At 38.3% G+C, this 22,479-nt stretch overlaps 1 long non-coding RNA gene across 1 annotated transcript in view; it reads left to right on the top strand.

Annotated features, from left to right (window-relative positions):
• Positions 1–491: 491 nt before the first annotated feature.
• Positions 492–22,479, top strand: part of LOC111875443 — a 50,372-nt gene continuing 28,384 nt past the window's right edge. Inside the window, exons 1-2 of the long non-coding RNA XR_002844727.2 lie at positions 492–579; positions 8,930–9,021. This is a non-coding gene — a long non-coding RNA (uncharacterized LOC111875443). The remainder of the gene's footprint in view (positions 580–8,929; positions 9,022–22,479) is intronic.

The following is a 22,479-nucleotide window of genomic DNA, read 5'->3' as shown; positions in this document are numbered from 1 at the left end:
AGGTCAGAATTATGTAAAATTGACCTATTATGTTGTGTGTGTGTGTGTATTACTCGTGAGTGAACTTTTCTTTTCCTTCTTGATCTGTCGGGAAGTATTAATTTTTTTACATTTTAGCTGTAATTTCTTTTACTTTGTAACTTGTATGTATTAATTCAGTTATATAGTTTGCTGACAGCTGATTTTTATGCTCATATGAGTGACAGGATGTATTGTATAGTATGAGATTTGTGGAGGTAGTTTTTCTATATATTTCGAAACTCGGTCCTTCTGGTTTTTCGTGATAGTTAATTTAAGGTAATTTATCCTATTTTTACTGTGTTGCTCCATTGTGAATTTAAGCTTAAAGTGTATTCTATTAAATTCCTCTACCCACTTCTACATTTCTCCACCCCCAACCCCTCCCCATACTCCACCCCCCAAACCCTTCCTTTCCCCCTAACCCACCTCCCTCTTCCCTCACTGAGACAATAAGCTAGAAACCTTGAAGTACATCAACCTGCAGCAGTATAGACCGCATAGATCACGCAGCAGTAAGCATACCACGAAAAATAGACAACATAAAACAAAATATTAACCGTAAGTACTAAAGGAACGTTTTATTAATGGAAGTAGCCTTTTGTAAACCAATCGTAAGATGTAATATATTATTAGTAAAACACGTAAATTATTATAGATCGATTCAGTCATTACGGAAGAAGAATATATGAAAGTAAGGTCATTAGTTCTCAAGAAATTTGAGCGTGGCAAGAACAGCATAATTAGATGAAATAACAAATAATAGAAGAATCTGAGAAGGCTAGCGAAGTCTACTGCAGCTTAAGACACGAAACCGATCATAGCTCACAATTTTTATATAAATACATTTTAAAATTAATTTTTAATTAATTTTAAATTAAATTAATTTTTAATTAATTTTAAATCAATTCTAAAATTCATTTTAGTTTAATCAAGAAAATTGTTATGTTTAATATTTAGTCTCATATGAGTCATTGTCCACTAAACAGTATGTAAACAAACATGAGTGTAGCCACTTTATGGCTTGTGTATGTAAATAGGAATTTAGGGTTCTCGCTTTACGATTCAGTAATTAATATTATCTAATATGGAAACACATGAAGACGACCCTTTAACGGTCGAAATATATAGTGTAACCCAAATTATTAAAAAAAAAAAAAATCTTTGACTGCTGATTTAGTATTATTAGATGAAACTATATAACTATATCCAAATTTTATACGGAAGCCATTTCGTTGTTTTATATTCAACTAGTAAGATGTCTTGACAAAATTGTACATTTTCCCAAGATTTGTTACCACACAAAATTTTACAATCCTGGTACCGTCCCCATCTCGCATGCTTGTGAACTACTCTTAAGTTAATGTACAGATACTAATTATAGATTATTACATATGATTTCGCTGGATATCAACCTGTTCATGCCACTAGTCATTAGTATATCTAATGAGTAATCAGCACTTTAGCTTATAGAATTATGTAATATTCTGATTGCTAAAATTTAAATAAATAAAAAAATCTCGCATGCTTGTTCACAATCCTTCTTCTTTTTGCTGATTGTAAGAAATTAAATGTGAGAAGACAGGGTTGCTTCCAAAGCCAAAATGTGCTTATACTCGTATTTGATAAGATTCGATCAGTTGGTCAAAAGTAAAATGAGGAAGGCCTAGACAGACCGACCGATGCGCACACGCACGCACGCACGCACAACTCACCCCCAACACACACAAAAGTAAGGGAAGTGAGCGGAAGATGCAGATAGCGGTGCACTGAGCGACATCACCATTTCCTAATTTCAACAGAATACAAGGTGAAAATAAATTATAATCTCATTACTGTTTGAAAAAACATACGTCTACTCAGAAGGCCTAGGCAGGGAAGTTTTGTTCTTGCGTACACGTGCCTTTAACCGTTCCCGGTTCGTGCTGGCAAGTCATCCACAAGGAATTTACTTTTTACGAATTATTCTTAAATTCCCTTCGATTGTTATATTAAATAGGAAGCGACCAACAAAACGCAATATAATCTTATATAACGGTACTCTAACGAGCAGGCTTGTCATAGATTTTATTAAATCACCATGGAGCTTAGCTTTCAAATCTCAAACAAAAATAGATTAGAATTCTTATGTTCGTTAAAAATAAAAGTATTCAGCATTTTATTATGCTCATCAATTGATTTCATCTTTAGCCCCTTTAAATCTACATTTTCATAATCTCACATTCAGTAACTTCACTTCGCCACAATCCGCTCTTAGAATTGTTTCATACAGTCACATATATGGAGTGACTATAGCCGGATTTTGGGACCATGACCGGATATATTGGACTCTTTGATAAAGCGAGTGACTACACTTTCAGTATACTACTACACACATACACTGATGTCCTCATGTCTTCACGGCCGTTGCTTGCTAGCGGTTTTCAACGACGGACGTTCACCTTCCTCTAGATTTCCGAACAGTCCCTGGCTTCAGCTACAAGCTTCTCAGAGCAACAGCTCACAATGAATGAACTGCAGCAGTCGTTTAACTATCTCACAGACTCGCCAAATGACTGATTAACCCTTAACTTGTTCAGTTTATAACATCTCTGCATGGATCGTGTAGAAGATACTGTCCCTTTATTGCTGTTTAATTGTTGCAGTGGAAATGTGCTTGTTTGCGGAGCCGTTATTTAGCAACGGCTCTTTTATAGGTGCTTATTTCGCTGTTGTTGCTTAGCAACGGTTCTACGTGCCGGAATATTCAGAGATGATAATAATGGGATTTATAATTGTTGGTATCTACAGGTTTTTGTCATTTTAAAAAAAAAAAAAAAAAGGCTCTTAGCAGACTCAAATTGAGCATATTTCGCCAGGTGCCAGAAAACATGGACCCGTCATAATATATAGAAGAGGGGAATCAATGCACGTGGGGTAGAAATAAATGAATGATAAGAAATTCATGATTTCTATGTGAGTACGTCTATACTGAGACAACCGTGAAAAACGGGGAGACAGGAAATGCTACAAAATTGCACTAGGAAATTTCATAGAAAGAAGCCTGTTCAGAAAATAGCAGCCTATGTATTTGGGAAGCTTAAGGATTTATGACATATCACAATCACGTGACTTTCTTTACATGTTCAACACCTCAATTGGTTTAATACTCGACACATAAACTAGGGTTCAGGATTTGTCAAAATTTTGTGAGTTGTCGAGTCACCCTGCAAGTCATCATTGCTCTCTACAAAATTCAAACTTATTTGAACTTTCCAAAGTTAACGTTTGCTTATATTATAAATAATATAAGTGGTTATATTTATCTGTGTACTGTTTACTAGTTCATTAAATTAGAACTTCCAAAAAATACAGTTTTAAAACTGTGGGCTTTTTACTTACTAGAAATTTCCGCTACAATGAAGAATTGTTACAATACAATTATAATAACTGAATTCATTTACTCAGTGTTCGCCTAGCAGACCAAAGGCCAATTACTAAGTAAGCATGAGTAAAATGAAGAAGCGAAACAAACATGTACACACAAACATAAGAAAAACCAAGACAATCTGGATCAATTGGATATTAATAAAAATTCCATTAGTGTATTCACGTAATCCTTACGAATGGTAATAAAAAGTGAGCTTTAATTGACGTTAAATGTCGAAGTGCCTCGAGAAGTATAAGACGTTTAAGAATGTTTAAGAAATGTAAAATTTATTTATGATCCATATAAAGATACGGTATATGTAAGTTAATATGGAGAGCCATCACTTCCTCCAAATTTGAAAGCATCTGATCATGGACTACCATCCCACTGCGACATGTACAGTATTTTCATCCTATGCATTGCCGTAGCTAACTTCCGAAAGCAGTTTTGTGACGCTTGTGTTAACAATAAAACCTAACGTGAAATACCAATGACTATTTTTTTCTTTGGCGCTAAAGCCCCAATTTGGGCCTAGGCCTACCTCCATGAAACTTTCCGTTTCACTTCGGTTTTCTAGATCTTACACATACGGTAGGACTCCTTGGGCGGGTGATCAGCTCGTCGCAAGGCCTCTACCTGTAGACAAACATAGAAAAACGCAAATACACAAAACAAACACTAAACATCCATGCCCTGAGTGGGATTCGAACCCACGATCCAGGTTTCCGAACGAGAGAAGTTAGTGCATGCCTTAGACCGCTGGGCTACCGTGACCGGCACCAATGACTATACCCTAAGTTAAAAGTCAAGCACACTCCCATTTTAACGCTCTTCAGCCTACTTCAAGTTGTGTCCTAATGAAAATGGAGAATGCAATAAAATGGCGCCAGAGTTAAGACTAAAGCGTTTTATTGTCATTTCCTGTTGCCCACACTTGGCTTACTTTAATTAGGCTACCATGCGAGCGTTTTAATGAGACTATAATCTCATTCTTTCTTTCGTGTCTATTATCCAGAACAAGTCAGTTTTTTTGTTTCGTTTAAAAGAATTGAACCTCTTATCTCCTCATGGCAGATATCTTTTGTAAGCGTGATTCTGCATAATCATGACTCTTGAGAACGTGGGAAATTAGGGCTAAAGCTTGTCTGACCTTTCGTCAAGACACATATAGGGCCCATCTGGTCAGAACTAGAGGACAGGGGAAATGGGAGGGTTTCTCGTTCTGTTAAAGGGTTGCACTAATGTTCCGGTAACATTGTTGAAAAATTACACATTTTGTAAATATTTTATCTTGCTTGATATTTATTATTTAACTTTTTTATATATTTTTAATCGATAATTAAAAGACACAAATGTTCTAATGAAGCAATCATTACAGGGACGGCTGTCAGACATGGTCTCTGAGGAAATAACATGCATTGTAAACGCTTTCAGTCAAAGCTTCAGGAAGTTATTTGAACCTTAATTAATTAATTAATTAAATTATTTGAACCTTGGAGGAATAATGCAGACGAATAGAATAGAATGCTTATCTGGATGACGTGTACAATTCAACCAGTATTTCACAAATATAGCTGGATACTTTTTAACGGCAAGTCGAGAAAGCTGTAGAGGAGGAAACGTTCTTGACATTGAAGTGCAGAACGGGTCACAGACTTGTTTTTCTCATTAAGAGCCCTCAGGAATATGTAAGTAAATCGGCCTGTTAGCAATCTGCTTTGTGCCATAGTTGGACAACAGCCACTGCTGGGCAGCGGCCCTGACGCAACAATAGAAGTATTTTTCGAAGCGATGTTTTCTATGTAGTCCGCTCAGAGATTATATCACGCGAACGAACCGAGTCTAGTGACTTAATTTGAGTGAAATGGAGCGAGTTGGTTGGTGAATTAATTAGGTAAACGCTGCGGTTCAGTCCTTGTGAGCCGTTGCTCCTAGAAATTGGTAGCTGAGGCACGGGAATGATTTGTGAACCCAGAGTAAGGAAAAGGTCCACAGTTGAAACCGCTACCAGGCAACGACTGGTGAGGAAACAGCAGACTGAAAAGAGTTAGTGCGTGCTGTAGCGAATCTTAGAGCGTGCGAATTAGATATAGAGCTACAGTTACTTTTAATTACGTTCTGTAAGAGTTCAATGAATCTAATTACCAATCGAATCCCCGTCTATAATCACTCAATCAAGTGACAATAGAACGCTTATTTATGTTTCCGGTCCTCGCCAGTTGGAGCGAGTTCATGGGAACGTAGACTGTCGCCACTCGACAGCTCTATTACGAGTGCTGCTTACAGGGGATACACGCGAGACAAATGACTACAGAGACCATGCAAGATAGTAGAATTCTACAGCGGCGTTCACGTCAATAGGCACGGAGATTAAATCGCTATCTACAAATCGTGCACAATGTTTCCGGATACACGGCCAGATTTACCATTTGTTCTTACAGCTATTTCCAAACGAAACTTATATCCTAGGATATGGACAACTTTATATTTTCGATTCTACCAAAGCAACAACAAAACTACTTTAAACCGAAGAGTGGGTAGACGAAATAATGCAACAAATGTACGAGATACTGCTACAAGTCAACATATTTGATGAATTAAGTTGTCACATGTTGCAGTGACTAAAGATGGAGTTCGGATTTGTAGCTGGATTTATTAGCAACCTACAGGTCGTAACTACAAATAATTATTATAATATTTGCTGATTTACACAATTTACAATCACTCCACACTAACATTCTCAGTCTGTTTCCACTAGTCTTCACTATCCGTTTCCTGGCAACAGACTTATAACACGGGAACTATAACACTCACTGAATTACACACTCCAAATATTATAAATAAATAAAGTCTTCTAATCACAAGTTAAGTGTTCAAAGGCCGACTTCTCATTCTTCAAACTACGAACTTCCCATGGCTATCAGCTGCCGAGAACTGACTTCCTTGCTTGTTCGCGTGCTTCTGCCGCTACTGCTACTCGTAACTCGTAACTGCCCAAAACGAATTCTGTCACTTCGTTATATAGCCGCGGAACGGACATGGATTTACAGAAAACAGATATCACATGATCACTATCCATCCAGTCTATTGGCCCGTCGGTCGGATCTACAGAAAACACAGCTTCCTCTATTGTTCCTTGTTGGACCGTGCTTAGAGAGCTGTTGCCTGGAAACGCGTTGATAAAATCCGTTACAATATAAAGAAATTCGCCAAATAAAAAAAATACATGAAAAAATAAACATTTGTTTAATAACTATTAAGATCTGATAAAACGGCTTATGCTACGCCGGGTACAGTTAGTTTCATGAGAATCCTCCATGTAACTGGGTGTCTTATACAAATGTCGGATTAAAAGAGACAAAAAGATCGAAAACGAGGTGACTGATTCATTTTTCTGAGATACTACACTAACAGTAATATAGACCTACTTTTAATTCTTATATAGGAAACTTAACTAAGCAAATAACTAACTAAATAAATCCATGGAACGGGGTCCTTCTTGAGAAGCTGCCTGTCGCTCAGTTACTCTAGAATTTCACAAAATTTTATAGAATCCGTAAGTTCATGTCCATGTTCACAAGAGCCCTCCACTGGCCTTTGCTCTGAGCTAGATGAAACTGACCATTCTACCACGTCCTCTTTCTCTGAGATACAATTTACTATTATATACCTACCAAAGCATAGAATTTTTAAGATATTTAACATATGGTTAAATGTGTGAACTGTCTTTGCTCGCTCGGAAGCCAGGATCGTGGGTTCGAATCTCACACACAAGTCATGGATGTTTGGTATGTGTATGCGTTTTTCTGTGTTTGTGTTGTCCTGTGTTGAGGTAGAGGCCTTGCGACGAGCTGATCACTTGTCCAAGGAGTCCTACCGTCTGTAAAATCATCGAAATAAAAAAAAGCAACCTCGACAACATAAACGCATAAGAGAAACGATTTTTAAATTCTGCTATCCTTGATGTTACGCTGAGACCACCGGATCCAGTTTCGCATAGGCTTATGTGAACTCAAGCAGGAAGAGGAGTGTGTTCCTGATTAACTGTTTTTTTTTCCTTGGCACTACAGCCCCAGTGGGCCTAGGCCTACCTCCATGAACTTCTCCGTTCACCTCGGGTTTTCTTGATCTTACACGTTCGGTAAGACTCCTTGGGCGGGTGATCAGCTCGTCGCAAGGCCTCTACCTGTACACAAACACAGAGAAACGCACACACACAAACTAAACATCAATGCCCTGAGTGGGATTCGAACCCACGATCCCGGTTTCCAAGCGAGCGAAGACAGTACATGCCTTAGACCGCTCGGCTACCGTGACCGGCGATTAACTGTTTACTACGATAAAAGCAACAGTATCATTAATAGAAACTAATGTATACAATTTTGTCTGAAGTATTCATGGACAGTTTGTAATTCCTAAGCCGTATATGGGAGAATAGTATTGAAATATATGACGGAGAAATGGGTTGCAAAATTGTGGACTGATCAAGTTGATTCATGGCATTATCAACTGTTATCATAAATCCCAACTGGATTTCATATACATCACCGCACACTTATTAGTTCTCGTGAACATACCATCTGTTCTCATCGTTTTGTTCTCGCTTCTCACGGGCCTGTCAATTGTTCTCATCAGTTACTTCTCGGTTTAGGGCCTTGCCATAGCTCAAGCGGTTAGTCGCTGGCTTCTCAGCGCGGCGGCCCGAGTTCGATCCCGGGTCTGGTCAAGTGGGATTTGTGGTGGACAAAGTAGCGCTGGGGCAGGTTTTCTCCGAGTACTTCGGATTTCCCTGCCAATCTTCATTCCACCAGTTGCTCCACAATCACCCTCACCTATCATCTGGGGCTGGTACAATAGACCAGTAGTGGCCGCAGTAAAAGGGTCTTAGTCCCACCCCACTAGGAATAAAAAAAATACTTATCGGTTTACACGGGCCCATCATCGGCCTTAGTTATTCTGTTCTCGATTCTGAGGGATGCCTTTGGTCTTCAGTACCCACTTCTCGGTTCGATTCTCATCATCATATTCTCTACAGGAAGGAATCACAATGCACAACGGTAGAAGCAGGAGGACCTTGAAAAATTATATGTTAATAGCGAGTAACTGGCAAGAGGGCGTCTGCTTGACGTAGACCAAATATAAAACACAGTTTCCACTATATTGTTGCATGTTGGGAAGTGTTTACTGAGTCGTTGACGTTGCAATGCTTTGATCAGATCTGTTAACAATAGGTTAAGAAAGATTCTGATAATGAAATAAAGTTCAAAATAGAGCCAATACACTTAAAATGAAGAGCTTCTCCGGATAGTAAAACATATGAGAAGTTAGCACAGAAAAATAATCCTTATAGCATCACCAGTTGTTGCACAAAACTCTGGCCATATTGAGAAAAATATTCGTAGATCATAAACCTCTATGATTAATTTTTGTTTCATCGTAATATTCAAATTACTATTCTGTACATATGCCCATATCAGTGACTTGCACCATTTATGCTTGCAGAGATGAGGGAACATCATTGCCGGGGCAAGAGTTGGCCAGTATGAACACTGAATGCTGACCACTTGCTTAGCTTCAGCTAAGCCGAGCTAAAGGTATGTATGTGAAAGACTTATCGTAACTCACCACACGCTGTTCTCAGCAAGACGTCTGGACAGACATGTGAACATTCGTGGTACAGAGAGGAGCCTTAACGTTATTACTGCCGGGTTCTGTCCTCACTCCAATAGCTTCATGTTTCACATGCCACAGACGGACAATAGTACAGATGCATTCAAAGTGAACTTTGTTTTAACCACGAATTGTGAGCGGGTCACAAATCTTGACAGAGTTGAAGTGACGGTTGTGTACAAATAATATGTTGGGTCAGTTTAATCTTCGTAAAGCCAAATATCACTAGTGTGATCAAATATGGGATGAGCAGCCATATTTATTTAGTAAGATTTGAGGCTTTCACGGCGGNTTCTCACGGTGTTGTCGCTTGCAGATTTCTTATACTTTTTCTTCTACCCTGAAGATGGGGGCGATACGTTCCTCCGAAACGTCGGTTAACACCACATATACACGGTGCCAAATCCCAGAAGACTGCTTTCTTCATATTTATTAAGTTTACGGAGAGCATAAATGGCAAAATGATTTCAGCGGGAGGCCCTAAATTGAGTGCTCTATGCGTAGATCATGATGTTAATAAAATGGATTAAATGAAAGACGACATGAGAATGTTGACTGGGTCCATCCGGAATAAAATAGGGTCCAATAGGGATTTTGTGAACGTGGTAATGAAACTTCGTCGATCACAATGGCCGCTCGGCCTAAGGCATGAACTGTCTTCGCTCGTTCTAACACTGGAATCGTGGGTTCGAATCGTACTCATGGCATGGGTGTCTGTGTGTCCAGCTGTCCTGCTTGTAGTTAGAGGACAAGTGGTCCTACCGACTGTATAAAAAAATTACGAAACTGGAGAGACCAGGGTCCAACAAAGGGCTGTAGATCCATGAATGAAGGAATGAATGAAAAGGGTAATGAAACTTATGCTTTCGTACAAGTTTTTAAACTTCTTGGGTTAGAAAACTAGCAAATGTGAGCTGGGCATCTTGTTTGTTTCGTGACTCTGTGTCAACAGCAAAGGTTAATGCCCAATTTTATAAAAATGATCATGGATATTAGTTCAGAGGGATATTAAAGGAAAGAGAGGTTCATTTGAAGGTACAGTTCGTTCGTAAGTATGTGAGATTAGATCTTAAGATGCGCAGGAGCATGTGCGCAAGCTGTTGGTATGACGCTTCGTAGCCCCTCGCTTGCGTTCAAATCTTCATGTACAGAACAGCGCGTCTTCGAAGGGGAGTAAGGGGAAGGGGAGGAATGGAATGTCAGTTAGGGCAGCTGGATCCCGAGACGTGAATCAAACCGTGTACCTCTGGAATACAGGTCACTTTGATGAGCATCTTGCGGTATATGTTATGCTACGCTACATCAGAGTGTGATTTTAAGCCTGTTCTTGTATCATGGCTTGAGTGCGTAAAAAGCTGTGGCAATAAAGCTTTAGATATCGGCGGATAACAATTTTAGATGCCTATGTCCTCTGTGAACCGAAAGGGAATATTATGTTAAGGAGAAAAATCCCGAAATTCTTTTGCCGTTTGTCAGGAGACTCTTGTCTTCTCGCCGTGTTAACTTGTTTCCTAGTGTATGAAAGTCAATGTTAGCGAATTTGGGTGTAAATGTCCTTTGCTCAGTATAGAATTTATATTAACATTATTTACTTGGACAGTTCCCATTCATGTGCTTCGCTTTCGGTGTTTACTCGCTCATGCATTCTCTAATTGAATTTTCATATATTGTGACGAATATGACCATTTGATAAGCAACGGATAGATAGCACATCCCCACAACACATGAGCATGTATCAGTAGTATGTCAATTGCTAGGCAACGGTGCGTTAAAAATTCTTCGTAGGCAATACAGGTATGTTTTTGTTGGGTCCATGCAAAATAGTTATAAGAGAACCAAATTCCAAAGCTGGCAATAGTTGTAGGAGTACAGAACAGTAGTCGGAAGAGAACTGGGCTGAGTATTCGGAATTAGCAGCTGCAGGAAATTGCAACAGACTTCACAGCGATGTTAAGTGATAATTTCTGTATTAAATCTGTTGCCAGGAAACGGATAGCGTGTCCTAGTGATTTGTGAAGTGCATAGATTAGCGGTAGAGCTATAACTGATTGCGAATTACATATATTTTAAAAGAAGTGTTAATAAATCCAATCATCCAATCCAGAATCTATGATTATTAGTCACGGAAACCCGGACACATGACAATATTTTACATATTTCCAACATTATCATGAAAATGAACGTTTTCAATAACTAACCACTGTTAACTAAATAGTATTTTGTAGCTATATGATCAGTCTATTTTGCTAGCTTAGTAGCCTAATTCTGGGCTGTGCTGTACATCAATATTCATGTAAAAAATTTAAAGGGCCGATTAAAGATATGCTTGAATTTCCTAATTTTATTACAATTTTCATTGCTACGTAGCAATGCTACACTAATATAGCACTAATGCTCTTCCTTAACAACTTTATTTAAGAGAACACTTATCTGTCAACCTCCCTAGTCTGTTGTCTTAGAATGAGGCTAGTACAACTTTCGGGATCTAGGAACAAGACGTTTACAAATAGGACAAAAATTACTTGTGAAATTTTCCTTGGTAGGACGTGCAGTTTTACTTTCACCGTGTTATTATAAAACTTCCTTAATAGTCACAGGTCGTCAGGTTTAACAAAGCAAGGTAGATACATTTAGCAATTCAAAGATTTAAATAATAAATCAAATAATAATCATAATTCAATTCGTGTTTATTTGCGTGCAAACTTAACAGCACAGAGACCAATTACAAAGTTGGCACGAGTACATAGAGAAATACACAAAATAACTAAACAAATCAAAATATAAATAAGACAGTCTATACAATGGCAATAAATTAATAATAATTTCAAGAAAAATTAAAGTTAGAATTAACAGTGAGAAAAATAAAATAATTATATTTCGAATGGTTATTCCATTATGTGGCGAGAAAGGACAATGCACATATATACACACAGAAGTTAATAATAATAATAATAACAACAACCCAATTAATTCTTACTTATTTAGGTAGCGTAGTTGGTTGAGGGGCATTACTATAAGCCGGAAGGTCGGGGGTTCAAGTCCCGATGAGGTCATTGGATTTTTTTCAATTGACATAATCCTTCCGGCCGCACCATGGCCCTGGGGTTCACTCAGCCTCTAACAGAAATTAGTACCAGGTATTAATTAAAATAATTTTCCTGAGGAGTAAAGCGCGGCCGGCACGTAAGGCTGACAACCTTACCACCATCTGTGAGCCGATTGTCTGGATAATGTGGGACCCTTAACGTCTCACAACCCTATGGGTTGTTGTTTATGTTAATATTGATAGTATCTTTAATAATATTAAGGTTTATGAAATCAATATAGGAGAGACTAGCAGAATATGTAACATGCATGGGGACTGAGAAACTGATAAAATCTCAGCGAAGGAAACCTAGGCATAGACGGAAAATTACTTTCAAATTACTCTAAAAAAATAGGATGCGAAGCTATGGACTGGATTCAGCAGGCTAAGAATAAATTAATTTCCAGATACAAGTCAAGGATATTGTGACTGCAAGAAATTGCTATCCTTATTGCATTCGAACTGCAATTAGTGAAACCAGGAAATGTGTCTTTCGGGACTATTGTCGTATCTCATTTAAACTCCCCTAAACATTAAAATCAGCACCCTTAGAAAGTAACTATAAATTGAGGTATTAGAGAACACAGTCCTAAACACAGTAGTTCGACCTACGGAAGGTAAACAATTGGAAAATGTAGAAAAGTAGAAACCAAAGTTCTTCACAGAAAATAATGGCTGCCCAACAAGAGTCAAAAGACTATGACAGACAGCCTGGACAAGGACAGGAATGGGAAACACAATTTAAAATTGTAACTGAAGCACTTCAGTGTAAGATGGCTCCTGGAGACCTAAGAATAGATGTGATTGTAACAAAACTTTGAAGGACAGATTGTGAAAGATTGCAGTGAAACTGGCTAGGTCAGGTTAGATTCTAATGACAACATTATGTAATAAACACTAATTGTTTGTTTATCTGTCACAACGCAACAACACTCAAAATCTCGTTCACATCAACTTTGTATAACGAGTTTAATTATTTCAGTGGTTATACACAGTTAATGTAAATGAGATTTTGAGTGTTGTTGTGTTGTGACAGATAAACAAATAGCTAGTATAAGTTAACAAAATAGGATGCGTTCCTTGAAGATTCTATAATAAAACTCCAGATCAATTCTTAGCCAACTGAACAAACATCAAGTGTTCAAGAAAAACTTTTTACCATAGACTCATGTAACAGGTTAGTCTATTACAAAGTTCCTTATGTAGGGAGGTAAGGGGTTGTTAGCTATTATCACAGGCGGAATTACTGGCTCTTTAGATTTTGTCCGTCATCCAAAGTCCAAAGTACTAAGGACAAAGTGTACAGTGCAGTGGTCTCCCAAAATGATAAATTTTGCTTGATGATGATCCATTTGCGGTCGACGCATATAGCAAGAACTAGTGTACAAGTTAATGACATTTGAAAATATTAACAAACACTTTTTAATTAATTAAATATACCGTATTTACGCATGTATAGGCCGCACATTTTTTGCCAAAAATTCAAGAGGAAAACTGGGGTGCGGCTTACATTCGAAATATTCGAAATCACACTTCATTTAAAAAAAATTATATTCATAATTAGTAATACAGGGTGTAATACTCCTGAAATAATATTCCAAGAAAATTATTTTTTCTATAATTTCTGTCTGAAAATTGTGCTGCGGCCTATACACGCACGCGGCCTATACATACGTAAATACGGTATTTTGGTGTCTTTTAGGAAAAGACTGATTTTGTTGCATTACAGATGGAATATTTTACAATTTCAAAGAAAGAACTCTGTAATGCCGAATGCTATACATCATTGTCAGAGCAGTTTAAAAATCTTCTTATTGCTATAGGGTGTCCAAGAAGATAGAACTGCGCCATTCTGTCTTTGTACAAACACCAAATAATAAATACACATAAATATCAAATACTAAATACATTTGCAATGACGCAAGTAACTTCAGCTTTAAGATGGGTGAAAATGATGATTCGAAGTACGGATTTTGTATTTTGCTGCAGTACTTTCTTCTAAACACACAACATAAATCTGATACAGAGCTCCAAGTGAACTTTTGACCTTTACCTTTCCACACGCTTAAGTGTAAGGCGCAGTTGTTGGATGTACAAGTAATGGGCACATATTTCCTGTTGTGGACCCCCCACCAAACCCATTATGCTACTTTAAACACCTGCACCAACTGCCCATAATCTTGCCTGTAAGAAAGGCATCTTGAGATACTCAAACAGAAAAAAATTAATATTATACACGGATCTGCTGTCAATCTTTACCTTAAAATTAACTAACTCCCAGCCATTATGGAGGCCAAGCTTCGTTATAGTTACACTATTCTTTATTGCTAGTGGGGTCGGACTAAGTCCCTTGTACTGCGTCCACTTCTGGCCTATTGTACCAGCCCCAGATGATAGGTGAGGGTGATTGTGGAATGAAGATTGGCAGGGGAAACCGAAGTACTCGAAGAAAACCTGCCCCAGCGCCACATTGTCCACTACAAATCCCACTTGACCAGGCCCGGGATCGAACCCGGGCCGCCGCGTTGGGAAGCCAGCGACTAACCGCTTGAGGTATGGCGTGGTCCTAAAATTGACTAACTCCCAGCCAAGCCACGTCATAGTAACACTATTTCCTAGGATAGATTCGATTTAGTTCTCAACACCATGCACTGTTCCCCTATTGCTTTCTCTCCACCGTCCTCCTCATGTTTACATTCACTTCGGCCAATAAAAGTTCTCTGTCAAAATATTGTGTTTTTATTTATTTCATATAAATAAATACACAAAACAGAGTGTTAAATCAGAATCAGACAATGTTTCAGCCTCCAAAGAAATCGCTGCCTCTTGTAGAAAGCGATGGTTTATTGGCGTGTTCATAAGAGCCAGACCAATCCTCATATCCTACGTAAGCCTAAAGAGAAAATACATAATAGATACATATGATTCTCTTGAAAAGAGAATATAATGAAATTTTCTTGTCGTCCTATAATGCAGAATTTTTTTTATGAGAAATGTGCTGGCCTATTAATATATGAAGTCTGCGTTCACAGAGATAATAATTTATAGGAAAGTAAATAAGATCTCATACCTTATGCAAATCCTTTAATTATACGACATTTTTATACAATGATTTTGTCGTTGTCGTATTTCATACCAGCGAAATGAGTTTCCACACCAGCAGAGTATACACGTAATTATTTCGCAAGCTAGAGGCATGTCTAATGCCCACAACTGGGAGTTTACGCCTAATTATAATACATATTGACGCTGAAATTGAATGAAAACCCTAAAAAAATTACCGACGCTTTATAGTGTTTTCTTTTTAGACTCTTATATGAAATGTTTACTCAATGCCTCGTCTGGCTACGCGACACGTTTCGTGGAGGAAGAGACACATATCCAGCAGTATAACGCATGCAGTAACAGGAGCAACACACAACACAGAACACGATACACAAATATATGTAGGAAGAATGCTCACATAAAAGAGGATTGGCGTAATTCGCGTGTTTGAGTGCGACGTAGGAAGAATTCTGAAAAGTTTTATTATTTAGAATTCATCGACATATATGACGAATACAGATTTTAGTCATTTTAGAATGAAGACATCACGGCATGCAGTACAATAGTTTAACGTGCATAAAGACACCTGAAGATGGCACATTAGTGCTGAAACATGTAGAGTGGAAGTGAAGAATAATGTGAAAAATTGTATACACTGTAAGACGGTCAGCATAAACCATGGACGTGGAGGAAGAAAATGAAAATTGAAGGATGAAAATCAAAATGGATAAGGAATAAAATATAGGCCGTTTCTAGGAAACAACTCAGTAAAAACGCGTTTCCTTGTAAACGAACGCACAACAAAGATAAAAGATTGCACTTTCTATGGATACCGCTAGACTGTACAAGCGACCGTTCAGAGATGAACAGATTCGTTCATAGGTGATTTCGTGATTCATTCATCATTCGGAATTCATTCGTAAACCAGAAGAGAGTGAAGAATTCCGTCTTCTGGGATGTGGCGCCGTGCAGATATTTTGCTAACACGGCGCCACATCCCAGAAGACGGCATTCTTCATAGTCACCACCGTGAAAGCCTCGAATCTTACAGAAGTGAGTGATTCGTAAATCAGAATCAAGTCAGTCACAGCAGAAGAAAGACCAGAAGAGAAGACAGTCGCAGTCCGTTCAGAACGGAGCGAGTCTTGGGCAGTCATTAATTGTAAATTGCTGTAATTGACTGAGATTAAGAGAGATCGTAAGAGAAGTGGTAATAAATCATTTATCCAACCCAAAAACCAGTTATTATTTGTCATCACCATAAATACGTGACAATATTAATAAGTAAAGAACAAAATTTTAAGAGGAGGCTAGCAAGGGAACCTAGACTCACACGAAATATCGGAAGTTCTCAATGTTTTCTGTGTTCTGAGAGGACTAATGTGTAGAGAATTAATATCTTACTTTCTTACTTACTCATGGAGCTGAGTCCTTCTGGAGGAGCCTCCAATTCTGCAGCTACTAAAGAATTTCCCAGCATTTTATGGAACCCGAAGGTTCATTACAATGTTCACAAGAGCCCTCCACTGGTCCCTATCCTGAGCCAGATCTATCCAATCCATACCATACCATCCTATCTCTCTAAGATTCATTCTAATATTGTTCACCCACCTACGCCTTGGTCTTCCCAGTGTTCTCTTTCCTTCTGGCCTTCCCACCAATATCCTCGACTCCCCCATTCGTGCTACATTAGGTGGGTTCCTGTCGCCACGGCATGGCGCGTCCTCAGATTGCGGATGAAGGAGACATCCTCCACTTTTGGAGGGAAGCTGCGAATATATTCAATAAGCAATCGCGGACAGCCGACAAATGGTGGCCCTCCAGCTTGGTGGTTGGGCGTGGGGCTAACAACTCCTCACCGTAAAAAATCATCATGTTACGAAAGAGAATGAATATCATTATTGCAAATAATCAGAATCTACGAAAGTCCGTTTTCTAATGTTCGCACTGCAAATCACCAATAATAAAATTCTAAGCCAAATAATTTAATTATTATGCAGTTATCATATTTGGACAGAAGAGAGATTAAGTGACAGGAGGTTGGAGAAAACTGCATTATGAGGAGCTTCATAACTTGTACTTTTCTCCACGTATAATTAGAATAATCAAGTCAAAGAGGATGAGATGGGCAGGGTATGTAGCACGAACGGAGGAGGAAGGGAGGAATGCATATAGGATATAGGTGGGAAAGCCGGAAGGAAGGAGACTACCGGAAAGACCAAGACATTCGTGGACAATATTAAAACAGATCTTAGAGGGATAGGATGGGATGGTATGGATTGGATAGATCTGGCTCAAGATAGGGAGCTCGGTAATGAACCTTCGGGTTCCATAAAATGCTGGGAAATTCTTGTGTAGCTGCACATTGGCAGCTTCTCAAGAAGGGCTCATTTCCATAAGTGAGTCCGGGAACTTCTCGATACATCTCGTACATTTATTCAGTTGTCAATTGTGACGAAACATCGAAATCAGACACAAATTTAGGATATGGATGGACAGAACAGTTACTATTATGGTACCTATAGAATGTTAAAAACTACTTCATAGTTAATATCCCAATTCAGACCTCAAGTCTAATAATTCCTGAATCTCTTGAAACTGAAAATGTTGTTACATGGCTCACTCATGTTCGCTGTTTCGTCCAGTAAATCATTTCTGATGCCAGTAAGCTTGGCTGTTCTCTGATGAAGGAAAAGCTAATACATGTTTGTTAACAGGCTCACGCAGTGAGAGAGATACAACATTAATTAGACACGTGGTATATTTTGCTACGTTTCCTAGAAACATGCAACGTAATGTGCTGATCGTGCAACCACTGCGATGTATTAGTAAAAAAAAATTAAATAATAACAATAATAATAATAATTTCTGGTAAGTGTGTTGAATCTTATGTCCCCGTTTCCTGCAACCATGACCCTTGAATACTAAATGTATGGACCACAAAACTTTACCATTAATTAGTAAAAATAATTCAGATCTGCATGGCAGCTCTTGTGGCCTGCCTGTAGTATATTCTCACAAAATTATACAAAGTTCTGAAATCATTTGCCATGTATTGTATTGCTCAGTTGTTTTATAGATTTAACAAAGTACAAATTTGGGGAGAAAATTAATTGAAATATGGATATCCTGTAATTATAATAAAAATATTTTCTGCTAGAAGCAGTATCTTCTTTAAGAGATCAGGGAAGAGATTAGAAATACATACAAAGTTTTAAATGGAAAACCTGAAGGGAAAAATCACTTGAGAAACGCGTATAAATGAGAGTATGGTAGGAAGATGAGCCCTAGGAAATTAGGATATAGAGGTGTGCAGTTCATTTACCCGAATCAGGACTTGGGTCAGCTGTGAGCGTTTGTGAATAAATTTTAATCATTAGGTTACAATAAAAAGGCAGAGAATTTAACCTCAGCCACTACTAGATTCTCAAAGAGGTCTATATTCCATGGATTTTACAAATTTTTTAAATTCGCATAGTGGGATGTGGAGTCCAGCTGGGTCCACTCGGCACACCGGCCACTGATTGGACTATTGTGCCAATAAAAAAAAATCTGCCTGGGTGATTGTGATGATGGAGAACTTGGAGAAATGAAGATGGACAGGGGAAACTGAAGTACTCGGAGAAAACCTGCTCCAGAACAACTTTTTTCACCACAATACTCAATGGAGTTAGTTGTTTATTTGAGGTTGTGCGTATGCTTCATTTGGGTTGTTCGCTTTTATATATAAGCGTATATGAATGTCAGCATTCTATTTGACATCTCCTGAATTTTCTTCCATGTAATTCTGATTATCTCTTCAAGAGAACTGGGACATCCCAAGGGCATAGAACACGCTATAAATTGTGATCATCTTCGTTTAAAGGCTACTTCATACAAAAATGTAAAAGATCTTTGACTAACTCAGTTATAATATACATCGTTACAAATTTGTGATATTACGAAATTTTCATTCAGCTTCGTAATCATTTTCCGAAAACGTACGTGTACGTATATTTGTGGGGGAAACGCGGTAGCGTAGTTGGTTGAGACACTATGCTACAAGCCAGAAGGTCGCGGGTTCGAGCCCCGGCGACGTGGATTTTTTTAATTCACCTAATCCTTTCAGCCGCACTATGGCCCTTGGATCGACCCAGCCTCTAACAAAAATGAGTACCGGGAATATTTCTGATGGGTAAAGAGCGGCCGGAGCGTTAGTCTCACAACCTTACCGCCATCTGTGAGCCGATTATCTAGTAAATGTGAGAGCATCAAAGTCTTGCGACCTTTCATGGCCTATTACACGTTTAGCTTTACCTTTATGATCATCTGTAAATAATGTTTAAAATTCCATGAACCAAGTCTCGGAAATTAGCACCACAATTTCAGATGTGATCATACCTCTTTATCTAAGAGATTTTAGCTATTTAATGAACAACACTTCTCGTGGCTTGTCTAATTGTCAAGGACAAGCTGTATAGAAAATAATAAGAGTCATCAATAACTGTGTAAGAAAATATCTTGGAGCCATATTAAAATGAATTCTGGCAACAGGAATTGCAAGGCACGTAATATGGTCTAAGGAGAGGGATTTCCGCATTGTTTAATCTTAGAATTCTTAGAACATTACCACTATACATAACCGGAAATACTGCAGAATAACTTAATGTGTTGTCATGTTGATGATTTATAGAAATATGAACAGAAATGTTGTACGAAGATGCGTCTATCTTTGGTGAGACATTTCACATCATTACTTGAACACACGCGTATCTTATATACGGTAATAATGTTGCAGTAAAGTAAAAAAGTAAAGTAAAGTTATCCCTGTAACAAACCGCGTAGGCCTACAGGTTTGTGAGATGTTGAGGTTCCCACATTTTCTAGACAATCGCCTCAAGATGGCGGCAAGTTTGTCAGCCCTACGCGCCGGCCGTTCTTTACCCCAAAAAATATTTCAAGATTATTCCTGGTACTCATTTCTGTTAAAAACTGAGTCGATCCCAGAGCCATAGTGCGGCTGGAAGGATTAGATCAATTGAAAAAATCGAATGACCTCATCGGAACTTGAATCCTCTACCTTCCGTCTTATAGCATAGTGCCTCAACCAACTACGCTACCGCGTGCCCCTATAATATTGCAGTACTTTTCGAAAATATTCTTATTCAGGAGTGAAAATATACTGTTCATACATTCTGTCTTACATTCTACAGCGGACCACTCGAGGTATGGAAGTGCCGGGCATTCCAATGTTGCAAGAATCAGGGCCTTCCACGTGGCAATAAAGCGTACATTTTAACCTTGCAGTTTTCAAGGGTAATTCTTTCTATTTTTATTTTCCGCTCTGCTTCATATCCTGTCTTGCCAATGCATACGGCTATTTGTAGATTTGAATATCTTCCAGTTCCTTATAAGGCGTTAAATTTTTCGATAAAATTTCGCGCGTATTTAATGAAAGCCATTTTTGGATGACAGAGCGCATTTACTTTTCTAAGACGTACACCATATTAATCGAAATATGAATTTGAGAATATATACTCTGTATAATATTCGTCTTCAGAAAAATGCATAATGTAATGTATACGGTCTTGATTCTGTTAGAATACAGTCTTGGTCCTATTATGCGACCATAAAGACACAAACAACCGGTTAAGGAAACCGAAATTAACGACCGTGGGGATCCGTTGCGCTGACCACGTGACACCCTCTATCCGCTAAAGTTGGCACTAACTTCCCCGACAAGCGACGGTGGCTCGGTCGGTATAGTTCCCTTGCGGACTAAAGCCACAGAGCTTTTTAAAGACGCAAGCAAATATGGAGACATACACACACACACACACACATTATATATATATATATATAATGGCTCCTCCAGCCCATTCAGGGCCCTGGCCTCTTGTTCAGTTTCGTAATAATTTTTCACAGACGGTAGGACTCCTTAGAAGAGTGACAGTCCGTCGCGAGGCAGCTACCTAAACACAGGACGACATAAACACAAAATAAAAGCATACACACACACACACACACACACCAAATGTCCATGCCTTAATTGGAATTCGAACCGACAAAATCCCAGCGTCCGAGCGAGCGAAAACAGTACATGCCTTAGACTGCGCGGCTACTTTAAGCGGCTCACACATATACGTGTACATATGTAATTCAAATATTACACAAGTTCAAGGAACCTGGTTAACTCGATCAATTTTGCATAATATTAATTATGTCTCCTTATTGCGAAAAATTGTGTTTGAGTAAAATAAAATTGCGTGTCTCTGGCTTCTGTTGTAACATGAGGTAAGTTACAGTTAAGGGTTAGATAAATGAGAGTGCTTTAAATCCAAGGCACAACGATTCAGCTATTATAACCAAAGCTCCATTATTCATCAGCAAATTAAACCTTAATATCGGAAATATAGAAAAACATAATTATTATCGGACGACACAGAAAGAAATATTATTTTTAATCACAGGAAATGTGAATACTCATTTTTCTGTCGATAAACAAAACAATGAAACATACACGGAACTCAGAGCTACTTCTGAAGGATTTCCTCAGGTTTCCCATTGTTGCAATGCAGTTACATGACTTGCATGCAGCTTTTATTTGCTTCAAGCAATAATTTCAAAACAGGTTAATAGCAGACACACTCCTGCAAACTTGGAATTTTTGAATTCCTTCTTATATGCAGGCTGAAGGCGCAATTTTATTTTCTTCTATTTTCTTTTAGTCTGTAAGGGCAGCCAGTGAAATACCTGATGCGTTACACGTGCATCCATTCAGCTATTATAAGAATAAAAAGCAAGTTAATACACTTCGTCTCTGTGTAGCCCTAACCAGCAGAAGACACTTTTTTCATTTATGTGGTTAGTCTCGTGGTTTTTGTCTTTCATAACGGCTAGTGTCAGGAACTTGTACACGATGCCAACAAAGTAATTTCATTGCTAACGGAACAAGGGTTTTCATTAAATTTACCCATTTTACGTAGTACAATTTTTAGCAAAAATAAAATGTTACATTTTCCCTCCAAATTTTAAATTGAAGATACTGGGTTATATCCGTATGGTAAGTGTATATTTTTCGTTCATATGCCTTCCTGATAGCCGTTCAGTAAATTTTAATCAACGTAACTATCGTTGTCAGAATATATATATTTTGCAGTTTCCAGGCTGCACGAAAAATACCTGCCTTCTGTACCCATATAAAATTCACCTGTATACGTGTATGTCTTCAGGTCCTTTTTCTTTCTTATTCATGTCACAGATCTAAATTTGC

The sequence above is a fragment of the Cryptotermes secundus genome, unplaced genomic scaffold (assembly GCF_002891405.2).
Source record: "Cryptotermes secundus unplaced genomic scaffold, Csec_1.0 scaffold304, whole genome shotgun sequence".
Taxonomy (NCBI): domain Eukaryota; kingdom Metazoa; phylum Arthropoda; class Insecta; order Blattodea; family Kalotermitidae; genus Cryptotermes; species Cryptotermes secundus.
This window is presented reverse-complemented; position numbering and strand designations above follow the sequence as displayed.